General features: G+C 37.3%; 1 protein-coding gene across 4 annotated transcripts in view; it reads left to right on the top strand.

Annotated features, from left to right (window-relative positions):
- The first annotated feature begins 4,160 nt into the window (after nt 1-4,160).
- The window catches only part of slc20a2 (solute carrier family 20 member 2), a 61,864-nt gene continuing 40,459 nt past the window's right edge, over nt 4,161-25,565 (top strand). For 2 of the 4 annotated variants that reach the window (XM_028456625.1, XM_028456621.1), the window contains exon 1: nt 4,161-4,387. The gene's annotated coding sequence lies outside the window, so the exon portion shown is untranslated. Of the gene's footprint in view, nt 4,388-6,827; nt 6,974-24,369; nt 24,676-25,565 lie in introns of those variants that run through there. The other 2 variants (XM_028456624.1, XM_028456623.1) reach the window with 2 other exon arrangements.

Below are 25,565 nucleotides of genomic sequence, written 5' to 3'. Positions count from 1 at the left end.
TGACAACACATAAAATAATAAGAAAAATAAAATACTAAATGATAAAAAATAAAAATAAAAATCACACAAGCAAAAAGATTGCACAACATAAAAACATACAAAATGAGAGAAAGAAATACTTAATACCAAAAACACACAAACAACAAAATGCACAGCAGTACAATAAAAACACACAAAATGAGAGAAATAAATACAGAATGATACTAAAACCACCCAAAAACACAAAAAATGACAAGACAAACACAAAAAATTTGAGGAAAACACACAAAATGAGAGATTAAAAAAATAAATAAAAAATACTAAAAACACACAAACAACAAAAATGCATAACTTAACGACAAAAACACAAAAAGAGAAAAAAACACTAAATTATACTAAAAACGCAAACAACAAAAACACACAAAATGGAAAAAAAAAAAAAAAAATACTGAATGATTGCAAAACACGACGTGCACAAAATTAATCCAAAAACACAAAAAAAGTTAGAATAAATCACACAAAAACACAAAATACCAAAAAGACAAAACAGTAACGTTTAGAAATTGCTTTGGTTGTAAATGCGGACTTTAGATTCTAGATTCTACTTTAAATTGCTTTGGATTATTCAGAGTGTGTTTAGATACAACAAATACCCCCCCCCCCCCCCCTCACTCACACACTGTTGTTGACTGGCTGAGCTTATTACATAACACTGTTATGCGTCTCGCACGTGGCCACCCAACAGAATAGGTGACAAGGACCTATTAAACATTGCCACTCATTGATCGCACGCACAAAGATTTCACGTGTAGTGCGATAAAAAGCTGAGAATGGGGACGAATGTTCGTTTTAATCGTCAGTCAAAGCATTTCTGAGAAAGGCGTGTACAGTACATACCTTTAGTACACATTTCAGTAAAGAATTTTTTTTTTTTTTTTTTTTCTAAGTTACCTGTGTCAAACTCAAGGTACGCGGGTCAAACCCTGCCCGTTATGAATTCGATGTGTCTACTGTTAAACATAAATGCGCCTTAAATTCATTAAAAAAAAAAAAAAACTAAAAATTTAATAAAGAAAAACTACATCAACAATATTTGGCCTCATGGCCTTAAAAATATGTGTTTGATCAGACACTATTTCATTATTCAGTGGGTTTTGGTCAAAGAGCTACAGATTTTTTTTTTTTTTTTTAAATATAGGCTTAAGCTTCATCTTCATATAATTTCAATATAGTTGTTCCCAAACTGGGGGTGCGCACCTTATTGGTTGCGTGACGTCACAACATAGTGCACTAGAACAGCCTTTTTACTGGACATTGAGCCTGAAAAAATAGAAAATATTTCTTTGCGCTTTTTTTTTTTAATTAATCCATAAACACACTTACAGTATTCAAGGTAGAAAAATATTTCCACATACACATTCTCTATGTGCTATTTTATTTGTGGTACATTCAACATACCAGGATGATGTTTACTTTCCAGAAATTAGGTTTAGACGACCAATTTGTAAATAAAGTTATGTAAAGATAGTTAATTCATTAAACATTGCAGCCAGCAGGAAACATGGCACCCAAGCGGCACAAACACTCAAAAGTTTGGTTACATTTCACAAAAAAGTATGACAACAGGGCAACCTGCAACACTAAAAAAGTGGGTATTTCATCAAAGGGAGGAAATACTACCAGTATGCTGAAACATTTCCTCATACAGCATGCAATAACTTTGAAGGAATGTCGCGTTTTTGATCTGCTCTGCAGTGAATCTCATCTCAGCAGCAGTGGTAAAGTTAGCACGTCCTCTACTGTTCATACTGCAGGTGATCACTAACTAACCAACAAACACTGCCTATCATGTTAAATCCATTTGCCTCATTGTAAAACCTGCTGTTACAAACTGTTAACGTTCAATGAATGCCTTCTCATGCATTTCATTTAGATGACCATGACAAGGGACAGAGTCTGAAAATGAAACAGGTCAGGACAGACAAATGTCAGTGAGCATTGACTAAGTTGTGGTGCTAATCAGCATGTCTGTTCTTCTTTTTCCAAATGAAAATTGGTAAGTGAATGAGATGAAAGAGTGGTGATTGGTGCAGATTTTGATGGACATGTTGGTGCGGGTAGCAGTTGATGGGCAGGTTTGGTATCAGGATAGAAACACACAAGGATAGATGGTGGAAGACTTTGCAAAAAGGATGGAAGTGGCTGTAGTGAAGAGGCAGGAACACAGGGTAAGCTATAAGAGCAGATGTACAAGCACACAGGTGGACCACATCCAGACAGTAGAGGAAGATGACTCTGGTGGTCAGGAAGACGAAGAGGACAAAGGATGCGCAGAGGGCCAAGTGGTGGAAGAGTGTGATGTTGTTGTCGGGGAGCAGTTGAGACATGTCAACATGTTTGCAGATGACAGTGTGATCTATAGTGAGAGCAAGGAGGAGGTGGAGGTCTGCCCTGGAAAGGAGAGGAATGAAGACAATTCATGGTGAGGAACAGAACCCAAGCTGCTTGAGGTCCAGTGTGAAATATCCACAGTCAGTCATGATTTGGGGGTGCAATGTTCTGTTCTGTTCCTCACCCGTCTTCCTCCAAACCCTTGGACCTTGATTCCCAAAAGAAAGACACACTTTACTTTCATCAGAAAAGAGGACCATGGACCACTGGCCAACAGTCCAGTCCTTCTCTTTTTTTTTTTCTGCAAAAACTGAAAAGTAAATGGCGATTTCTTCACAGTATTCTAATTTTTTGAATTCCTGTTTTCGTGGGTTTTATGAGCTGGAAACCCAAATTATGTAAAAAAATAAACAAATAAATACTTGAAATCGTTTAAATTGTGAGCCCTGAATCTATAATCTATGAAAGTTTAACTTTTTGAAAGGAATTATGGAATTTAAACAACTTTTCCATGATATTCTAATTTTTTGGAAAGAGTCTGTAATTTGGATGTAATCCTGCTAACAAACAAACAAATAAAAGTTGATGAAAATATTACCTCCTTGTGGATGTAATTAATTATGTTTGCTGGTGAAGTCCTGTGTTAAATGAGGGGGAAAGTTCGGTTCTGGATCTTGACTCTCCAATTATACTTGAATGGTAATATGATGTGTAATAGAGCTGGGTGATACATCAATATTCAAGATGTATTGAGTTTTCTATTTAGGCGATAAAGAAAATTACAATATCGCTTATAACTATATACATATTTAAATAGCTTTTTTTTTTTTTTTTTAAATTAAAATACTCGTTTTAGGAGTCACTGCTTTCACTACTTCTCAGAACAGCATTAAAAGCACAGTTAGAGAAATTTATGAGTGCATCCTAACCCAGACCTTCCCCTAAACAAGCCACAATACAGAACTCACTCACACGTGCTGTCACTTATAGCAGAAAAAGACAAAAGTGGCACATATTGTGCAGCTGTTTGTTAATAAATTAGCCTGTTTGGCATTTTGCATCAGCAAATTTAATCCATAATTGTCTTTCTGGTATTGCTTAGTTAGAATGAAAATTATCAAGTTTTATAACAAATATTACAATTTTGAGAAAAAATATTGAGATATGCGTTTTGGTCTATATCGCCCAGCCCTAATGTGTAATATGGTACAGAACCGTAGAGCTGCCACATAGAAAAATATATTTTGGATCACTGTATTGTACAAAGAATATAATTATATTGTAAAAGCATTTTCTCATATTATGTTATTACATTGTAATTATATTGTTTGTATAGTAATAATACCGACGCTTCTGTATTATGGTTTACTGAGTGTCGACCCAAACAATATAAATCTGCAAACCATTTTGAGTCACAACTCACAACCCAAAGTTCGGAAATCACTGCACACTCAGTCCATTGTGTGTTTTATGGATGTGTCATCTTCCCGAATTATTGTACTTTTTTATTTCCACAGAGAAAATAAACGTTTGTGCATGAATTTGAGCCAGTCACTGGAAATAAAGACTAAACACGGAAATTATATTTAGACAAACTCCTCCAGGTTGGAAAATACTTGGAACATTCAAATATGTAAAAAAAAATTCTAAAAGGTAGAATTTCAGAATAGACTATTTATTTCATGTGGTGTCACTTTTGCCCCGAGCGGATTGACCAGCAGCCCTCCCCTCCTACTCTCCTCCTCCTTCCCTGAATCGCCTCCACCCCCCCTCCTCCTCCATCCCAAAGCTGTCATCCTGGGCCAGTGTGGAGACGACTGCTCATTCCCGACACGCTACTCTCCCGGATGAGAGCCACAGCAGCAGGCGACACATTCACGTCCACACGGAGCAACATGGTGGTGTGAGCACTGCTGGAATCTGACATTTTTCTGTGCAGCCCACGTCGAGTCGTTCTGGGAGAATACACACACGGCGGCGTGCACCCTCCTCCTTCTCACGGTGTCCTATTTCGTCGGTAAGTACATTTTGTCGCTTTCCATGCGTCTCGTCCTCCCTTCCCTCCCCTCCCTACTGACCGTGTCTCTGTCCGGTTTTGTCCGCCCTGTGCGCGCGGGGCTTCGGACTGCGTGTGCAGGGACGGGCCTGGCGAGTGACGGACATGTCTGTGTGTCAGTTGTTGCCATGGTGAACGAGCTTTAATTTAAGACATTTGGCCCCACCGTTTATCCAATATCGTGCGCGCGTGACGTGCTGCTGCTGCTGCCCCATATGCTCGCACGCGACTCCAATGAGTGAATGGGAGCTGTTGCACGTGTGTCCGTGCGAGCCCCACGCCACCGACACGGCGGGTTTGTGTCTGTGAATATGGAAACAGACTCAAAGAAAGGACGGGGATAACTCCGACCATTTGTGACACACTTTGTTTTATTTATTTATTTTTTAATATATATCTCACGTTCAACAACCGTTTGTCCTTTTAATCACGCGAGTTCGTTTTTCCTCTGCTGGGCTTTTTTGTACGCAAGGCGAGTCGACGGCTGCGCATGCGCACACACACTGCCACTACGCCTGTCCTCTGCCACCCATTGCACAGCACGGAGCGGCTCTGTTAGTGACACTCGCTGATCCTGTTTGGCTCTAGCGGCGTGTGTTGAGGCTACAACCTGTCACACAGCGCGGACTCCAGAACTGCCCTGTTGACAGGGAAAATGCTAACGTCATGTTAGCTTTGTGGCGTCATGTGTACATTATGTTCCTGTGCTCCAGTCTAGTGCTGGGTAAATGCAACTATTGTTTCTATAGATGACCACGATGACTGGAATTAACACATTATTTTATTAAAACTCGTTTTTCTTCACTACATTAAAACTATTAATAGGTATATACTAGGGATGTCCCGATACAACTTTTTCACTTCCGATACTACACTGATATTACAGTCTTGAGCATTGGCTGATGACAATATTGATCTGATACACTATCAGCACCAAACATACTTTTATGGCTTCTGCAAAGGAGATAGTATTTCACCTTTTTTGTTTGTCTATTCGCAGGATTACGTCAAAACAAGTGCGTAACACATTTTGTCAAAGTTCTAACCCAATATAGACCACATGTCATGGAAGATTCCATTCAATTTTGAAGGGGATTTTGTGTTGTTTTGTGTAAGTGTTATTGTTTCGAGTGTTTTTCGAGTAATCTTGTATGTTTTTGTTGTCATTCTGAGACTAGAGACTTTTTTGTGCATTTTTGGAGTCATTACTTCCACCAAGGAGGAAATATTTTAAACTACTTGTTTGTTTTTCTGTTAGCAGTATTATGTCGAAAGTACTTAACTGGTTTTGACTAAATTCTAACCAAATATAGTAGTGGTGTCCCGATCTGATATCGGTCCGATATTAGCCTGAAAACTAATATTGGATATCGAATTCAAATTTCCGAATTTTCCGATTTTTTTATTTATTTGTTTATTTCTTTTTCAAATTCATTTTTTTAAATTTATCTTATTCAATTGTAGAACACTGTGGATATTATGTTGAAGGTTAAAATGTATGTAACCAGTTGGTTAATAATAAATGGGTTTTTCTCATACCTACTGTTGTTCTTATGCCATGGAATATTCCATTTATTTTGGAGGGGATTTTTGTTATTGTTTCGAGTGTTTTTAGGGGGTATGCTATGAATCTAGACTGGATTAAGCTCCGTTAGCTGGTGCCAACTCGATCAAAACACGCTAATTTAAGCCAAGGGATTTCACCCTCGTACGTGCGCGCTCACGTGAAAGAGGTGGAGATTGCAATCAATGGAGAAAACTTGCAGAGCGTCTTCACAGGAGGAACAGTTTATGATCCTAAATATAATGAATATAAATCCAAGAGGAGCTTTTATACTAGATATCAGATCTGATCCATTTCATAACCTGGTCCTGATCGGTTATATGTTGCTTAAGTTTAAAAATATGATGAATTAAAATTTCATAATTCAGACCTAAAACATCACTGGTGCTGCAGTAAAAGCAGGAAGTTATGAGTGTTGATGAGTGTTAATGTTTACATTTGTGAGATTATAAACGGACATTCTGATCAATTTCACTTTCTCTTTTCTTTTTAACGCGGCTACTGTGGCGGTGATCCTGTGTTCATACAGATCAGCCTCTCATAAGGTGGAATATATTTATATTTTATATAATACAGGACTGAGGCTCTCAGCATTACCTCAGATTACATGAATTAATTAATTTATCAATGTGAAAGCGCCTGATGCACACAGGTGTTATCAGGTGATTTATGTATTTTATTTTATCAGATCATCAGATATAAATCTTATTTTTCCTATAGGACGTCATCGGTAGATGAAAGGGTTGCATCTCTCTCCTGTCAGCATCTTTTTTTTTTTTTACAGTCTATGGTCAGCAGCTGTCACATCAGATCCACACAGTGACGTGATCTCACTTTTCATTGGACAACTCGTTTTCTAAAGAGATCTGATTGGTGAGGAGGCGGGACTTTGTCACTAACTAACATTTCAGCTAGAGATAAACTTGGACGGGACCAGGTTCGCTGTGAAAGACTAGTTGCCATAGTGATTCAGCTTCAGCGAGGTTTGTAGTCCAGCACACACAGACAACATCATGGAAGTTAGTGTGATAAGAGGGGTCAGCTAGATTCGTAGCCTACCCCCTTAGAGTAATCGTGTGTGTTTTTGTTGTCATTTTGTGGTTTTTTTTGTGTGCGTGCATTTTTGGAGTCATGATTTCCACCAAGGAGGTAATATTTTCATTTACTTGTTTGTTTGTCTGTTAGTAGGATTGTCAGAAGTACTTACAAGGTTATGACACATTTTTAACCAAAGATAAACCTTACACCATGGAAGATGCTAATAAATATTGGAGAGGATCCAGATCAATATACTGATTCTTGATCATTTTAAAAAATTGAAAAATTCCTCTCTCTCATTATTGGCATCTCATATTTCAAAAATTCCTATTTTGGTTCATAATGAATTGTCTTTTATGAAATTTGATTCAGCCCATGTCTGGTTGGTTCTTCAATTATCACACTGAGTTTCATCTGGCTCGGATCCGGATTGCAATTTTTCAAAGAAATCAGTGGTTCCCATACATTTGGACCTACTGTATGGTTATTAATGGGGATATACATTTTTTTCCAAGCCTATAAAGTGTGAATAAACATAAGATCAGGATCAATGATTCAAATAACTGACAATATCTAACATCTGATATCTGGATATCTGAGATGTTGAGATGGAATCTAAGGCCTGTAATGCAATAGATGTGTTCAACCCATGGTAATAATTCAGTCATTTATCTCTGCTGATACATACATATATATATACTGTATATATATATATATATATTGTCAACATTAGGGATGCTACCTCTGGGTACCTCATGATACGCGATACAAAGCTCACGATAACGATTATCTCACGTTATGACGATACTGCGATTATTGATATATTGGTTAGAAATCAATCTACAATAATCTACGACATAACAAGAAAAAAAAGATTAAGTGAAAAAAGACAATTTTTATTTTACATCTCTGAAAGACAATAAATTGAAAAAGTGTCTTATGAACTGTGACACTATCTTAATGCAACATTTCTGTAAATAAGTGTCAACATACCAATGTAAATAAGTATCTCCAACAGTGCTTTCTGTAAACAATAAATAGGGTCTTTCTTACCAGTGACACCATTATAGTGCAATATTCCAGTCAACAATATATTGGTTCCTTCAACAAACAGTGACAAAATTTTTTGTGACGATGTACCTGCACATTTTAGTGAAAAAGCAGAAAACGTTTAAAAAAAAAAAAAAAAAAAAAATTGATACTTAGCGCGAGCATATCGATAATCGATCGTGCGGAAAAATATCGCGATATATCGCTGTATCGAGATATTGTCACACTCCTAGTCAACACGGCCCATCCCCACTCCTACATAACTTTGCCTTCCGACGTGCCACACATGTATCGTTCCAGGACAGGGTTTGTCAGTTAATGAATAATCTGATAACTCTGATAAGACCCCGCAAGAAAGACGAGGAATGCCGACCTCTGTCGCCACCTCACACGTTTTCCTTCACTTGTTTTCACTCAGAAAACCGTTCCAAATTAAATGTAGTGTCAGTGCTTTTTTTATGCAACAAAACCGCCACGGCCAAATAGTCTGTGATCTCTTTATCTCGTCTAGCCATGGAATGTAATGAGGCAGATATGGAAAGGTCTCATGATAAGAAAGATAGATTAACAACTTGTATCTTTTTACACACTATCAACGTAAGGATACGAATGAAGCTTCTGTTTAACAGGTGATAGAGACATTTATCACATTGTAACACATGCAAAAAGGTGGGATGCCAACGTTTGTGGACACATGCCAGGCTTGGGGTCAATTATAATTGTAATAGCGTAATTGATAATTAATAACAATTATTGCAAAATTGTATTTGTAATTGTAATTGGAAAAAAATCTTTTGCTGTTATAATCGTAATTGAATTTTGTTTGAGTTCAGATAATTGACTTTGTAATTGTAATGGTAATTCTATATAAACTGTCATTTACCAGGGTTCCCGTGGATCCTTATAAAGTCTTAAAAGGCATTGGGGCTGAAGAATTTTGTAAAATAATCCAATTGCGATTTTTTTTTCCTCAATATTGCGATTGCGATTTAACATGCGATTATTTTTTCAAGGGCCTCTTGTCATGTATTTTTTAATGAACACAAGCAATAAATCAATCTGTTTCATAATAAACAATTTCAGATTTATTTAAACTTTAAATAAATATAAAATATACATTTTAAAGCACAGATTACAACAATTAAGCAAACGAATCTGTGGTTTTACCTCTTCAATATAGCTACATGTTTGATGAAAAGTGAAGTTAGTTAAACTGCACTTTTTAAACACACTCAGGTTAACAGGATAATACAAGATAGGACAAGAAAAAAATAGATAAATAAAAATTGCAGCCTTTGTGATTAGAAAATCGTGTTTCATGATATTGCGATAATAATGCAATTAATCGTTCAGCCATAAAAGGCATTAAATTCATGAATCTAAAAATAAGGCCTTAATTGTCATTAAAATGTCTTAAATCAATGATTCAAAGTCTTAACACATACGTATTGTTGATTGAAATTAGCTTCACATTTCAAAATAAATGGTAACTTTTGTTTTAAAAAGTTTTTTATTAACAACATGGGAAAATATAAATGTAACAATTGCCTGTCCAAAGATTGTTCTTAATAGTTTTTATTTTTTGTATTGTTTTATAGATTTCTGGCTATTTTTGTAGTCATCTTGTGTTTTTGGCGTCATTTAGATTTTTCATTTTGTGCCTTTACTTTGGGGGCTGCCAGTTGCTCTTATGCACTAGAAAAAAAGTACCCTTACCCCATTTAATTGACGTGTTATTTTCTCACCCCCCACATATATTTACTGTGAAGTTGGTCTTAATTTGAATCTCAAATGGCAATAAAAAGTCTTAAAGGTCTTGAATTTAATTTGACTAAAGCTGTAGGAACCCTGTTTACATTTTAATCAAATACAAAATCAGGTAAACATATCACAGTTCTATGTTTACACATATGCAGTTTATTAAAATGTGTTTCGTATCAACTTTTCCAACAGCTGATTTAAGACACGAGTCAAAACTGAGCCGTTATCACTCGAGATGCTAATGCTAACAGGAAGCTAACACAAGAGGAAGGTTACGTTTAATGAAGGCTCAGTAATTGTGATTAATTGTAATTGAGAATGTAATTGTAATTGACTTTTCAGGAGACATAATAAATCTAATTTTAATTGTAATTGGAAAAAAAATGCCAGTAATCGTAATTGAGTTATTAAACATGTATAATTAAAGACATGGTTTTATCTTAAAAATGTAATTGACCCCAACCCTGACACAGCTATTTTATAGTTCTACAGCATAATTCCACTGCAATACGATTTGATCAAGTAGAAGAAAACAGTTTAATAATGCTGCAATCTCAAACTGTCTGACAGTCTGAGATTGCAGTATTATTAAACTGTTTTATTCTACTTGATAAAATCGTATTGCACTTTTAAAAGTACTATGATGAAAAAATGTTTTACGTGTGGCTTTATTTTTACACTTTCAAACATAAGCATAAATAACAGTAATATTATGATTTTTTTTTTCTCCCTGCAGTCATAATCTGAACCTTTTGTTCATCACTGCAGTATTGTTTTGCCGTCTGACAGGAAAGGAGAACATTGTAGTTGTAGCAGCTCTCCTATCAAATGTGCATGAATGGAAAATGTTCCCCTCTTGACTGTGCAGTTTAGAGTGTGCTCAATCGAGGCTGTTGTGTGATTCACAATATATATGACTGTACTTTGACCTGCCATTTGTAAGTGTTATCCCTCAGGCGTGTTTTTAGCCGGTGATTCACTCGAAATGGCCAGTTCGGTGGCATCAAGGTAGAGCCACAGCTTAGACCACATTGTTAACGGTCTCCCCGTTATCCGCAGTAATAAATCCAAACACCTCATGTAAAAATAACGATCTGAATAATGTGCATGTGGTTGAATTCCACCCGCAAAGCTTGAGTGGTATGTTTCATGCACGGAGGTGGTTGTTATCTGGTCTTTCATGTTTTGTTTTGACAAACTGTTTAGAGAAGAAAGTGGTTTTCATGCAGGTTTGAGCACTGCACAATGCCTTTTTACACTGTTAGAGAACATCCTGCAATATGAGACTTCATCTTTTGTCATCTGAGAATCCTCCCCTTAAGATGAAAAAAAATCCTGCATGAGTTGTCAGGTCACATTACATTTCTTTACAACAGTTACAACATTGTGTCTTTTGGTTTTTCAAGCACTTCTGTTCCACAGCACATTCATTACAATGAAAAGCAGCTTTATTATGTAACCTAAAGCAATATAAAGGACCTCCAATATTCAGTTTCAAAATTTCTTCGATTCCGTTCCAGGGTTTACCTATTTCTGCATCACTTTACACTTGTTTTATGATTCTACCCGGTTTAGATGACTTTACTAGCTAATAAACTTCTCGAATCATATCAAACATGCCAAATAAGGTTAATAAAGATGGTTACGAGGAAATCGCGTGAGTTAACGTTGCAAGAGTCACACTGTTAGACCCTTAGACACCCGTTTAATTGGAAAAACACCATAGAAAAGTGTGACATAGTTAAAAAATTACTGCCAACCATTACGTTACCCTCAAGTTTTGCACGAAACCCCACTCACCCCTAGTCGAACCGTTTTAGATTTTTGAACAGAAATAAACATATTTGTCCGTTTGTCACACTTTCTAGACATTCAGTCGTGCGTTTTCCGGTGAAAAACAGCATGTAAATGCGCAATATTGTCCTAAATATAAATTCATTTCTATGTAATTTTGGGGCCCTGATTTTAAATAAAGAAAACATTGATAAAATAAAATAAACAGGTCAGAGTGCTTTCTCAGTTTCAGAAGGTGAATTTCATTTTTTCCATCTTTTTTTTGTGATTTTTCCCTAAATATCTTGAAAAGGTGTATTTAAATACCCAACGGACGTTAAAAGCTCTCAAGTTATTCTGTAGTGAAATAATTTAACAGGAATTGCAAATAAAATAGCCTATGGGTTATCAACGTCACCAGTATGAGTCCTTTTTTCCCACCTTGTTTATTAAAAAATTAAGAATATTTTTTGATGACTAAAAATCAGGATTGTGGATTTCTCTTTTAGCTCAGTCGTCCCCAACCACTGTTGTTGTTCATTTGTTACTGGGCCGCAGGGTAAGAATGAAGTTGTAAAAATTGTATCAGATTATTTTGTGTTCCCAGTATTTTATCTTATTAAAATCTACTTTTGCTTGTGTGGCATTGTTCCCACTTTTGACTCACTGTGGAAGTAAGGCGGGAGTGGTCCTCTGGATTCAGGAGGCTAAGAGGTCAAAGTTAGCCTAAACATTAGCCTATAAACATCTGTAGCTGAGGGTTTCTACTGCACGTCTACAAATAATTCTTAATAAATTAAGATGCAATCTGCTTAAAAACAGCAGTTTATAAATCAGATTTCCCCACATGTGCTTAACAAATGCATTTTTGTTGGACATGAATCACATTCGTTATTCCTTCTTGTGATAAACATTTAACATGTTATTCAATCTTTTTTTCTTTTCAAACTATCACTTTGACCTCATAGTTTATACCAGACATAAACTTGTATTGATTTACTGATACAGTGAAAAGTTTGCAGAAATGCCTGCACGCGGATATTTAAAAATAACCCAGAGGAATTGTTAGGAACTGTGCAAACTTCGATTATCTGGTGTTTAAAGAGAATGATCTTGACATTTTTTTCAGCGAATGATGGATTACAATTAAATAAATATATTTCCTAATTTTTCAGGAAATGTACTTGCATCTCTTGGCATTTTCGACTGTCAGCTGTCAACTAAATTTCCTGAAAAATGTTTGTCTGAGTAAATGAAACCTTAACATATTCAAAAAGAAGACAAACATGATTGTTGCGTAGAAGTCAAGGAAACCTCAAAGCAATCAGCAGAGGCATCTAAAGAAGGCTGGCAGTTGACACTCTAAAAACAAGATCAGATAGATGAAACCACATATTTTTCAAAAAGAAGGCACAAACAACTTGTTGGAATTGTTACGTGAAAGGCAAGGAAATGTCAAAGCAATCAGCAGTTGCCTCTGAAGAAGACTAGCAGTTGACAGTCTAAACATGTTAGGAGATCAAAGTAAACTCCCTGAAAGTGATTAATAAAACCTTAACATGAAATATCTTTCCTTTACAGAATAAGCAGGACAGGAGTGACGGCAAAGACTATAACTAATAGTAATTTTCAGTGTTTTTTCGCTAAGAATCATTGTGTACATCTCTTAGGTTGGAAAAAATGAGAGTATCCCAATGAAAAAGTGGAAAGATGTCTTGGTTTCCATGAATGTTGGGCCTCCTTTCAGGCTGAACCCACTGCCAATAGGCGTGTCTGTATCTCTGTGGGCGACGGAGCAGTTCTGGCACCAGGATTCTTCGTGTCACAGTCAGACAACAGCCTATCTATCTGATCAGCCCTTCTCGCCCTCAGGAGCACAATCACCCTGTTATGTGGGAGCCCTCTTTCGCTTTGGCACCATGACATGGCACTAAAAGAGGGTAAAACTCAAAGCTGCTTGTTTGTTTGTTTGTCCACTTCATCCCTGCCCTGTTGCTGATGCCAACCTGGACAAGCATGTCATTGATCAAGTGACGCTGAGGCGTTGTATTAGCAAAAAGCCCAAGACTAGAAACCATCAGGAAGGGCCAGCTTTAGTGTTATTGTTGTGAGAGGAAGCTGTAGAAAAAAGCTGAACAAATGAAAACCAAGACAACAACAAGCTGCCAACCAATAGCCATTTATTTCTCATTTTATTCAAGCATGAGCTAAAGAGCATAACCATTCTTAGGCTGTGTTCAAAATGTCATACTAACGTACTACTCATACTAGGTCTGATAATGTGCGTTCACATTGGATAGCATGCAAAGACTGAGTACGTGTGAAATACCCGGATGTATACTTTATCAGGACATTTTGTTAGTATGTATCTTGGGAAACTTGGATGTATACTTCAGTGGGAACGGTCATCATCCTAATCCTCCTAACCATACTTATAGTATACAGTAGACAGTATATACTCATTGAGTGTGTAGGGCATAGTACGGAGTGTGCCATTTCAAAAGTAGCCTTACTCTTAAATACCATACAACCAAAAGTAAGTTTTAGCTCAGTATTTCATCGAATTGAAGTTGTTTCTCACACACAAGAAATCCTTAAATTGAAGCACTGAAACAATTGCTCATTGTTAGTTTTTGGTAACTTTTATTTGGAGGACAAGCTTAAGCTTCCTCTGAGCCCGAGTCTCTAAATCCTGATCCAGCCTTCTGTTAGCACCGTCACTTAAGTTTTTTTTCTCTTTCTATAAGTGTGCACTGACTCAGATTTTTTAATCACAAGCTTCCTGTTAGTGTTCCTGTCTTAGATGTTTTGAGGTTGTAAAACCTTCAGTCTTCATGGATGTCTCCCCACTTACAATGAAACAATTAGCCCTTTAATATTGAAGTTATTGTGCCGCTTTCGTCTCTCGTTTCATGGCAGCCTGTGACTCACTGTTTGCGTTTGTCCTCGTCTGTGCTCTCCCCCCCATGAGAACTGTTTTGCAGTCGTTCTAGTTGCAGTCTGTAAGCGGCAGGGTCCGTATCAAAGCACTGTTCCACAGAGCGTCTTTTGTTTTTGAGTTGGCTTAGTGTTGACTATGCTAATGAAGGTTTACTGCTAAACTGTAAGGCCTTGTGGTGCTTTTTTTCTTCCAGAACCACCTTGGTCATTGTCCTCAAATTGTGGTTTGTGCTTTTTTTGTCCTCAAAGACAATTGGATTATTTAATGTATGAAGGCTGAACACCGGAGGAAATGCATGAAGAAAGATGAGGAAAAGCTATATTTGGCTTTCTGCAAATGAAAAAGCCAACGTTGGCTGTCAATTTGAAGTTAAAATTGTTCTGTATTGCCCAAATCCTTCCTCTCTCAGGCTGTGTACGGATTGGTACGCTCCGTACTATGCACTTCAAACTCAATCCAATCCGACTTCATTTATAAAGCACTTTAAAAACCCAGGAAGAGGGGGACAAAGTGCTGTACAAAGTGACAAAAGTGCTTACACTAAGACAAACAATAAAACAAAACAAAATATAAAATAACATGGACATAAAATCAATAGAATTTAAAAGCCACACGCCAAAGTAAAAAGATGCATTTTTTAAAAGAGATTTAAAAACAGGCAGAGATGAAACCTCTCTGATATGAAGTGGCAGTGCGTTCCACAGCTTCGGACCTGCAACTGCAAAGGTCTCTGTGTATATACTGTGTACTGTGTACTATAAGTATGGGTAGGGGGATTAGGATGAAGATTGTTTCCACTTAAGTATACTTCCAAGTTTCCCAAGATGCATTTTGAACCAACGACGATAAAAAACGGAAGCTCAATAAGAATGAAATATCTTTGTTAATTTGCCTTCTTTGAAAGTTTGTCATTTGATCCATAAAACTGCCGACATTTTGGAGACCCTCCATTGTGCTACTGACTAAACTTCTGGTTAAGTTCAAAACAAGAGCCCTATTTACAAAAGCGTTAAAAAATAATGGAAGACAAGAATACATGCTTTTATTTTGAAACAGGGATGTTTGATTATTAGCTTGACACTGGTCCCAGGACAATTTTACATTCCGCTCACATTGCATCATGGGGCGGTTGAGTATGACTAGTGGGTCCAACGTTTTACTTAAAAAAAAAGCTGCGATATAGTATACAGTACATCTGGGTATTTCTGGCATACTCAATCTTTCCATACTATCTAATGTGAACGCACTACATACTCATTTTGACATCAGACTTAGTATTAGCAGTATGTTAGCATGCAATTTCGAACACAACCTCACTCTAGGGCTGGGCGATATATTGATATTCAAGATATATTGAGTTTTCTATTATTTTTTTTCAGAACAGCATGAAAAGCCCAGTTAGATGGATTTCTCAGAGCTTCCTAATCTAGACCTTACCCTCAACAAGCCACACTACAGAACTCACTCACACATGCTGTCCCTTATAGGAGAAAAAGCCAAAAGTGGCTTATATTGTGAAGCTGTTAATAAAAATGAGCCTGTGGGCATTTTGAAAATTTAATCCAGAATTGTCCTTCTGGTCAGACTCAATTTGAATTTAAATGATTCATATCGTGTATCGCCATTTTGAGAAAAAGTAAGATATGAGCTTTGGTCTATATCATCCAGCCTGTCCCCCTCTCTCTGTCTGCTGGTAGTCAGTGGCCAGATCAGTGGCCAGAAGAACCAAATTCTATTCCCCAAGCTTTGGTGCAAGGTTAATGATAATGTCACCATCTATTTGCATTTGCCTGCCAGGATGGGGCTGCACTCCATGTAAGGACGAGCGAGCAGCTGGCTGAATGGTCACTGCTCGCACTCATGTGACACTGCTATTTCTAGCCAAATCAGTCCCGCTCCCTGCTCGCCTTTGGCAACAAGAGCAAGCGATGGATATGTGACACTTGAGAGAGCCGTGAGGTTTAAAGGTGGGAGCAGGTGCGTTCAGGCTGATGGTATCTGCAGCTATCTCGTGGTGGGTGGGGTCGGGGATTAAGTGTGTGGGACAATAGCACGGCCGAGGAATAGTTTGTAAATGACTGTGCTCCTGATAAGAGTGAGTCATGTATGTTTATTTTAGGTATGTGAAAGGACATTTGTCAAAATGTAGTCGTTTCGTAGAATATGGTTTGCACAGAAATGCTGAAAATAAAGCCATACACGTGCACTGCTGGGTGACGCACGTTCATTATGCAATTGAGTGTCTGTCATAATATTACTGCTGCTTTATGGCTTGACATTTTAGGGTTTTTTTTTTCCAGAAGATACTTTGAAAATGTATCTATATTTGGCTGTAGTTTGTCTAGTTTATTAAAATCTCTTTCAAACCACAATGATCAAATAGGCAATGGATTATATCTATCAAAGTCAAACTTTTTTCTTTTGTTATTAATTCCATTTGATACATTTAAGATGTAGTAATTTATTAGTATGGTACTAATTTCACATTCACATATTGCTCTGCTTACGCTGTGTGCTTTTGTAAAAAAAAAAAAAAAAAAATGTCTGAATCTATTGTCTTTTTTAAATTCTTACTTTAATTTCTTTTTTTTTTAAATTTCTTCAGAACATATAACCAGGGTTGGGGTCAATTATAATTATATAATCACTTACAATTATGGTGTAAATATAAGTGAAATTGTAATTTAAAATATGTGTTGCTGTTGTAATCGTAATTAAATTGTCATTGAGTTCAGAAAATTGACTTCGTAAATGTAATTGTCATAAAAATTTGATAAAATTGTCAATTATAATTTTAAGCAAAACTGGGGAACCATGTTACAGTTCAATGTAGATTTCTACACATATGTAATTAATTAAAATATGTTTTATATCAAGGTTTCCCACATTTTACCATTTAAAAAAAAAAATTAAACCGAGGGATATATTGACACAAAAAAGGCTCAGACGCCCACACCAAAAATATTAAAATATATATTTTCATTGATTTGGAATCCTAACAAGTTAACCAATAGAAAGGAAAGAAACTAGATGATAAATATTAGCATTATCATAAGAGATGATAACAGAAGATAGTTAAAGGAAAGCTCTTATTAGGTTATTTATTTTAGGCTCGGTAATTGTTAATAATTGTAATTGAACTTTAATTGAGAACCTAATTGTTATTGACTTTGAGGATAAAAAATAGTAGTTTAATTGTAATTGGAAAAAATGCTGGTAACTGTAATCATAAATTCATTGACAGGAATATTAATGTAAAACAAAGAAAAAAGGTACAAAACATACTGTATACATAATTATAGCAGAATAAACCGATAAACGGGTAAAAAGGGCCTATTTCCATAACTTAAAGTACAACCTCAACGATCCAAATAGTTCACATTATCAGGTTTTTTGCGACCATGCTCCAGTTTTGTTTCTTTTAAGCAATGATTTGTGTCATCAATCACAATCACATAACCCCAAAACGTAATAATTCCAGCTCCAATCCTCATAAACAGCATGCTTACGATGCACACACTCGAGCTCATTTTAATATCTAATTGTATGATAATTATGTAATGTTGTGAAAATATAACTAATGAAATCTCACTAATGATCCAGAGTAATCCCGAACTGTGGAATCGTAGCTTCGAGATTTTATTTTATTTTTTCCGCTCGTTTACACGACAATTATTCAGTGTTCATACAAATGAAGTATATGATTAGTGGGATCCTGCACGTCTTTGTCCCAGCTTTAATAATGGGAAATTATATGATTGCTTCCCACTAGAATTGTGATGGAAACAAGTTACGCTGCAGAACAAAGCCTCACTAAATTGCCTGGATACAGACATACTCCTGTAATAGGAGATACCTGAAGGGTAATGGACGATGTGGATGTGCAATAATCAGGCTCTCTTCACAAGTGAAGGCACTTTGTAATAAACCAGGAAACCAGATGCACTGAGCAGTAAATGGTTGGAGAAAGAAAAATGATGGGGTTCCTTCCCTGCACTGAACAAGTGGCGACATCTTCATAATGTTTCCCACGTTCTTGCCTTGACCTGACCACCACCTTATTGATACTGAGAAGGTCCACTCAGGTTCAGTCTAAACTGGAATCAACAAACCTGTCAACAAAATATTCACCCATAAACACCTCTGTTTGTAGGCTTACTAAATATATAAGCGCCTACAATTTTGCACCCTTACCTTTAACCATTGGCTATGGATCCGTTACGCCCTCAATGGGAGAATTTGTTCATTTATTTATTGTTTCAGATGACTGCAGCGTCCTCAAGCTTGAAAACTAAAGAGTTTTGTAGACGTCGAGTTTTTGTGTTGTGTTTTAGCTCTTAGGTTTTCATTAGGGAACCATTTAGCAGTGAACAAATATCACCTTTCACAATCACCTTTTTATGTAAAGATTTTTTTTTTCCCCATTTTTTTTTTATAAGACTTTAAAGCTGTCGGTGATGATGAATCACATTCTTAAACTGTGCCAGCATTTCATTCAATTACTGATGCCAGTGTGCCCCCAAAAACACAACCAAAGTAACATTACTGGTGTTTTCACGAACTGAAAAACAAAACAAAACAATCACGGATGTTAATAGTTTGGTTTTTTTGTGGAAACACCCAATTATCTCCAAAATCAGAGTAAAGTCTAATCTTGGGTAAAATTATTTAAAAATTCAGTGAATAAATGTCTACCTTGTCTTTTTGAGGAAACACAAGAAGTCATGGTAAGAATGAAGTAAAAACTTTTCTGCTTTGGCGCTGTTTTGCATTCTTCTACGGGACTCAATAACCCACAATGTGCAACACTTTTCCAAAGTTCAAGTCCCATGGCCATTTGACAATAGCAAGCTTTCGAGCAACAATTTCTATCTTTTACATTTGTTTATGTGTAAATTACCTTTGATTAATTGATCTACGAGGCCTACACTATGTCTTTAGCTGTTGAAAAATTATCATCGCCAGCAGCTTTAAGGCTCCTGTAGATTCAGTCTGCTAAGATCTCCTATCGAGATAGATTATTACTTGTACAAACATTTAATGATTCAGGTAAATATCTAAGCAGAGCGGTTCACTGTAAATATCATTTTGAAGTAGTTTAATGATCACTCACCCTTTACAATAATCTTCCAACTTTACGAAAATGAAACCAGTCACATTTTAAAGTCTGAAAGCTCAAACATGCTCGGGCTGACCCCGTGCACAAGGGATTCAGCACGGACTGTCCGCTCTCCTCAGAGCTTACATACTTGGACCCACCACCGCATAGTAGTTTTCATTAAAATCCTACATGTCCCACGATTCTTAACGGTTTTCTGTAGTCCTTTTTCTCCTGGGACGGGTTTTAAAGGTGTCGCTACTGTCGCAGCTCACCTGCCTGTCTCTCCTCTAAGCTCGTGTTCATCTCTCCTGCTCTGTTTCACCAGGCGGATGAAATACAGGTCGGTGTTACATTTAATATGGGTTGATACAACGCCCAACAATATTTGTGTGACACCAACTACGCAGAGAAGTCGGCGCGGTAGTAAAAACTGAGCTTTGTATTTAATTGGCCTAGTGGACACCTCGCGGGTGTCCGCCCGAGTATGTTTGAGCCTTTATCGACTATGCATAAGCATTTAAAGGTGAGCTTAAACAGTAACTAAACCCCCAAATCATATTTTTTCTGCTGAAAACTAATGCATTTTGTATGAAGTAGCATTGTTGATTGATTATTGTCCAACTCTTGACATTTAAGTCAAAGTATATCAATTTGGTGTGTTTTGTAGTAAAAATTTAAGAGTTACATCCCTCTATGGGTTAAAACCCAGCTATTTCATCTGAATTTTGCCAAATTAATGGTGAGTGGGTTGGACTGAGAGAATTGTGAATAGAGAGCTATAGTGAGTAATACATAGTTAGCATATTATCAATTGTTTTTGGGAGCTTTTTTTTTTTAGATTGGGCATATTTTACTGCTCCAGGAACCCACCCATAAACAAGGCATTGTTTAAATGTTCTCCCTAGTGGCATGCCATCCTAAACCTGTGCATTAGTTACTCTTTAAGCACTTATCTCTTAATGTATGAAGAGTAATGCTTCAAAGAGGGGTTAAAGAGCAGGCTTGACATTATGTCGTCAAATGCAACCAAGCGGCTTCCTGTGAATATATTATTAATAGATACATCAGTTGATGTTGATATGATGGTGAAAGGGGGGCACTCATAAGAGTCTTTAATTTAATTGTATACAGTAGTAATTGTTTGGTGGTTGAGAAGATAAAATACCGATGTTGAATGAAATGCAGATTCATTCCAGTGCCTCATAGGAACTGCCCGATTAGAGTAACTGCTGCATTAAAGCATCAGGAGGAAAAACACTTGACAGCAGTAACTCCTTGCTGTGCCGTGCAAGTGTTTTGACTGAAATGCCTTTCTCAGGAACTGCATAGTCTGTGATTTCAGAACCCTTGCGGTATTAAGGGAAGTATGCATTTAAACCTCAATGTGCCCCTTTTACTAGTCGGGCGTGACCACGCTCTGATTAAAGTACCAAGGAAATAATTTCTTCTAACAGAATTAGATGTGACTCATGCAAAGCCAACCCACCCACCCCCTCCTCATCCTTTATCACTGGAACACCAGCAGACCACTTGTCACAATGACTTTGCCTCTGTGCACAGCATGCAGCGACAGCATTCAAACACAGAGGAAGAAGCACATGCCATCACAGACATCAAGGATGCCGTCCCCAAAAATAAATGTCTCTAGAGTCAAAACAAATGTGTAAAAACTTGACGGAGTTATAGCAGGCAACTGAGGACATTGTGTTTAATTCAGATTTTTGACAAATATTCTAGCTTCGAGTAGTAAGTGTGTACTGGAAGGGAAAAATAGTGGGAAGCCATTTATCTGGGTGTAACCTCACATGCTAACTTGTCATACAAAAGGTAAACTGAAGACCACTCCTTAAAATTGATGAATGCAGTATTGAACATATATATCATGCAACCTGCAAACATGTGGCAGATAACACGGGTCACACAAAGTTGACTGTTTCATTCTAAGATTAGGCAGTTTATTCATACATGTACTAAATAGTATTCAGGTATTTACTGCACATAGTTTGGCCCTGTTGGGGTCTCACCTGTAGTTTTTTACACAATATTGTGTAAAGCATTGCTTGGCATTGTGGAAATGAATGGTTTCAGGATGAGGTCAGAAAGGACTAGCTGTATCAGAGTGTTGAGTATGATAGTAGTAAGATAATACTGTATATATTGAACAAACCTTATAACAGTCCTTGTTTGCCTCAGTGAAAGGCCACAGGATGACTTGTTTACTTTTACAAAACATGCCAAGTCTTGCAGAAAAAAGAAGAAAGTTTCTCTCACTGAAAAGCACACCAGTGGACCAAAAAGCTACAGAAAACTCTCACTGATATTGTAGTACTGAAGTAATACAGGGTAACACTAAAGTTATGGAAGCATCCCTGCTACAACTTTTCCGTCATTGCAAATTGTCAGATTTACAATACACAAGTGTACACAATGTGTTATCGAAACTGACATTTCACTTTCACTTTGACATTCTGCAAAATGTGGGTACTGCCATGATTTTGGATCACTTGAAACTTTGAACCTGACGGATTAACAGTGTCCTGTGGGGTTCCTCAAGGCTCTGCTTTTGGACCCCTTCTGTTAAGCCTTTGTATGCTTCCTTTAGGGCAAATTCTGCAGAGCTGCAAGGTTCACTATCAGAGCGACGCAGATGACACAACTACTGTATATCTAGCGCTGAATCCAGATGACTATAGTCCCATAGAGTTAATGTGTGACTGCTTACAAAATGTAAACTGATGGATGAGGGAAAACTTCCTTCAACTAAATCATATCATAACAAGATGGAGGTGATTGTCTTTGGTAACTGGGAAAAGAGGACTGCTGTTAGCAAGTAGCTTGAAGCTAGAGTTCTAAAAGCCAAAGACCAAGTCTAAAATTTTGGTATTATTCATTGGACAATCAGTTATATGGATTTTTGATGTTTGGTGGGTCTTTAATCCAAAGTAAGTGAATTCAGTCAAATTTACAATACTACAAGGACTTAACCACTGCAAGTTTGTGAGAAAATTCATCCACCAAGGAGGTCATATTTTCACCGGAGATTGATTATTTGTTTGTTTGTTTGCAGAATTACATCAAAAGTACTTAACGGATTTTGACAAAATTTTAACCAAGGATAGATTTTACGCTATGCAAGATTCCATTCAAGGAATCTTCCATGCAGGGGATCAGGATCTTATTCAGGATCAGTTTAGAAAAATAACAATCCCTATCTCTCATCATGGGTGCAATTTCAGAAATGCATATCTGGGTTTGTCATTCTTACATTTTCACTCAGTGTAGTTGGATTGGTTCCTCAAGTACTCCACCAAGTTTAATCAGGATCAGATTTGGATTGCACATTTCATAGTGATTCTTCGATTAAGATGCTCATATATTTGGACCTATTGTGTGATTATTAATGGGAGCAGAAATTTCTTACAAGCTTTTAAAGTGTGAATGATCATGGTACCGAGATAGATATGTACCGTGATCAGGATAACTGATCCAGATTGTGGCAAATATCTGGAAAAGAGGACATATGGCACTTGCCAGAGGTTTGTGGTCTCTGATTATTAGATATTGATAAAATAATCTCATGAAGAAGGCATGTATTAGAAGCTATGTGACTGTCGGATCAAGTCGGTTTCTCCCTTTTTAACTTTGCCATATTAAGAATTACAAGGAAGATTTTTTTTAATCTATAAATCATTTGGGACACTTTTTGAACTTGGTTCTGAGTTCCAGGCCTCTGTGTTGTTTTTGGGTATTAGTTACAGGCTTAAGGAACAGTTTGTAAACGTTAAAGTAAACATCTCCCTTGGGTGACCGCTTGATGCGATTAGAGCCAGTGCTGAAGTCGTCATGTGAAATTCCCCTCCCTGTTGTGACCGTTCTTTGTGCGTTTTTTGCACCTCATTCTGCGGCCTATCCGCCTGTGCTAATGCTAACAGAGCATTACTCTTATAGTTTTCACATAGAATAACAGTCGCTGGCTAATCCGCTGACTCACTGACAGGCCGGCCTAATCCGGTACAGCCCCTCGTGCCTTTGCTTCCGCCGTGCACAGGTCGCCTTAAATTGAGGTTAAACTTTTTGGTAATGCCTGTGTGTGTTTGTGTGTGAATCCATTTGTATGTGCATACAGAGGCCTGACATTCCTGTTAAGTGTCCGCTGAGCAAAGGACTCAGTGTTCTCCACCACGTCCCCTTCAGTACGTGCGCACAGCAGCAGGTCTAATCAAAGCACTTCATAATACTGTTAGCTGGGTCATGTGTTCCAAGCCAGGATTAAGAGCAGGAGGGCACAGGCCACTAGATCCAGCTTACCAACTTTGAGCCATTCGGTGTGTCAGGACCAAAAAGGTTATCTTTTAAACCTTTATAATGGTGATGTGCTATTTTAGATTGGGGTAAAAAACTAAAAGCAGAGTTTGAGTAATCACAAACATGCCCTTAATTATGTCACTGACTAATATAGCCACTGTCTTTCCTCTCTTTCGGTTTCTCATGTTGCCCGTGTGACATATCACTACACTTACAGATCCAAAGAAACCTAAAGATCTCTTTTTAACCTTATCACTTTTTCACTGAGTCTCACTTGTATTGTCACCATTTACTAATACCACCACCCACTTGGCCTTAGTAACACAGTTAAGTACCACAGCTCATGCCAGCAGTAGATTACCAGTTTCAGCAAGAAAGAGAAAGAGGTTGGGTATTTGGAAATGCTGGCAATAATTTGTGAGACCTTTGTTTCTACAACAAAAAGAAGAACAGAGTGGGAGAGCAGACCCAGTGGGCTGAGGGGTGAAGAAGTGGTGAAATCAAGGAAGGGAACTATTCTGTTGGCTACCCCTGACTAACTTTAAAGGGGAAGATCTGGAACTGTCCGGCTGAAGGTTTGGGAGGGGTGCGAGAGAAGGAGAGGAAAACAGAGAGATAGGGTCAAGGGTAAGACGACTCTCACGCCAAGAAATATGGACACAGATGGCATTCAGAGAGATAAACTCGATCTCCACCTCAAAAAGGAATAATTAATGGTAGGTACTCTAATCTGATAGCATCAGTCTAACAGATGAGCCATAGTGCTGCTGAAAAAGCTTTTCCCTTTAGTATTGGTCTTTGGGCTAGAGTTTGATTGTACTGTTACGGTAAGATGCATGTTGTGTGCATGGGTTATTCTCAGCAGTGACTAATAGTTTCTGCTCAACATTAGACTGAGCACTCAATCCTTTGTGCACATTTTATTTTTACAGCTGCCTGTTGGAAAATATCTCCTAAAAGTATTTTCCTATACCCTTCCTCTCTCCCTTCCATTATATTGATTCTCGTCACAGTTCTTGGTGATTGATAAATAACACGTAGTAGCTCAGAGTACAGTGTGGTGAGTATGAATGTGTTGCTTTAAACAGTCCTACACTTGGGACTGTTAGTAAGAAGGGGAGGAGCCAGCACGGACGCTTTGCCATTTGAGGACATGGGAGTCAAACTCGTTCACAGTCCTCTCTGAAACCAGAGAGAGCTGACCTTAGGAGCATTTAAACATAAGGCTTGCACAACACTCAAAGCCAAGGGGGGCTCAATTGTTTTGTTGTTCCAGAGCGTGACTTTTTTTTTGGTCCCTTTAAGTCTTCAGCATGTACTCAATTTATAGCACACACGGTGTAAAGACTACGTTATCAGATGATTGATCATATCACTGATTTCAATGGTAGTATAATATAGGTATGACCATAATAATGTAAGTTAATATCACAGATCAATCAATCAAACTTCATTTATATAGAACCTTTCTTACAAATTCAATTGTAGATCAAAGTGCTTCACAGAAATGTACTTAGTTGAGACTAATGCACACAAAATTTAAGATTTCAGCCCAATCTGTTGCCAAGTAACAGAGGAGTAGCGATTTTAACTAGTGTACACAACA

This window comes from Gouania willdenowi, chromosome 9 (genome assembly GCF_900634775.1).
Source record: "Gouania willdenowi chromosome 9, fGouWil2.1, whole genome shotgun sequence".
Taxonomy (NCBI): Eukaryota; Metazoa; Chordata; class Actinopteri; order Blenniiformes; family Gobiesocidae; genus Gouania; species Gouania willdenowi.
The sequence above is the reverse complement of the archived record's forward strand: the minus strand, read 5'-3'. Positions and strand labels throughout refer to the sequence as shown.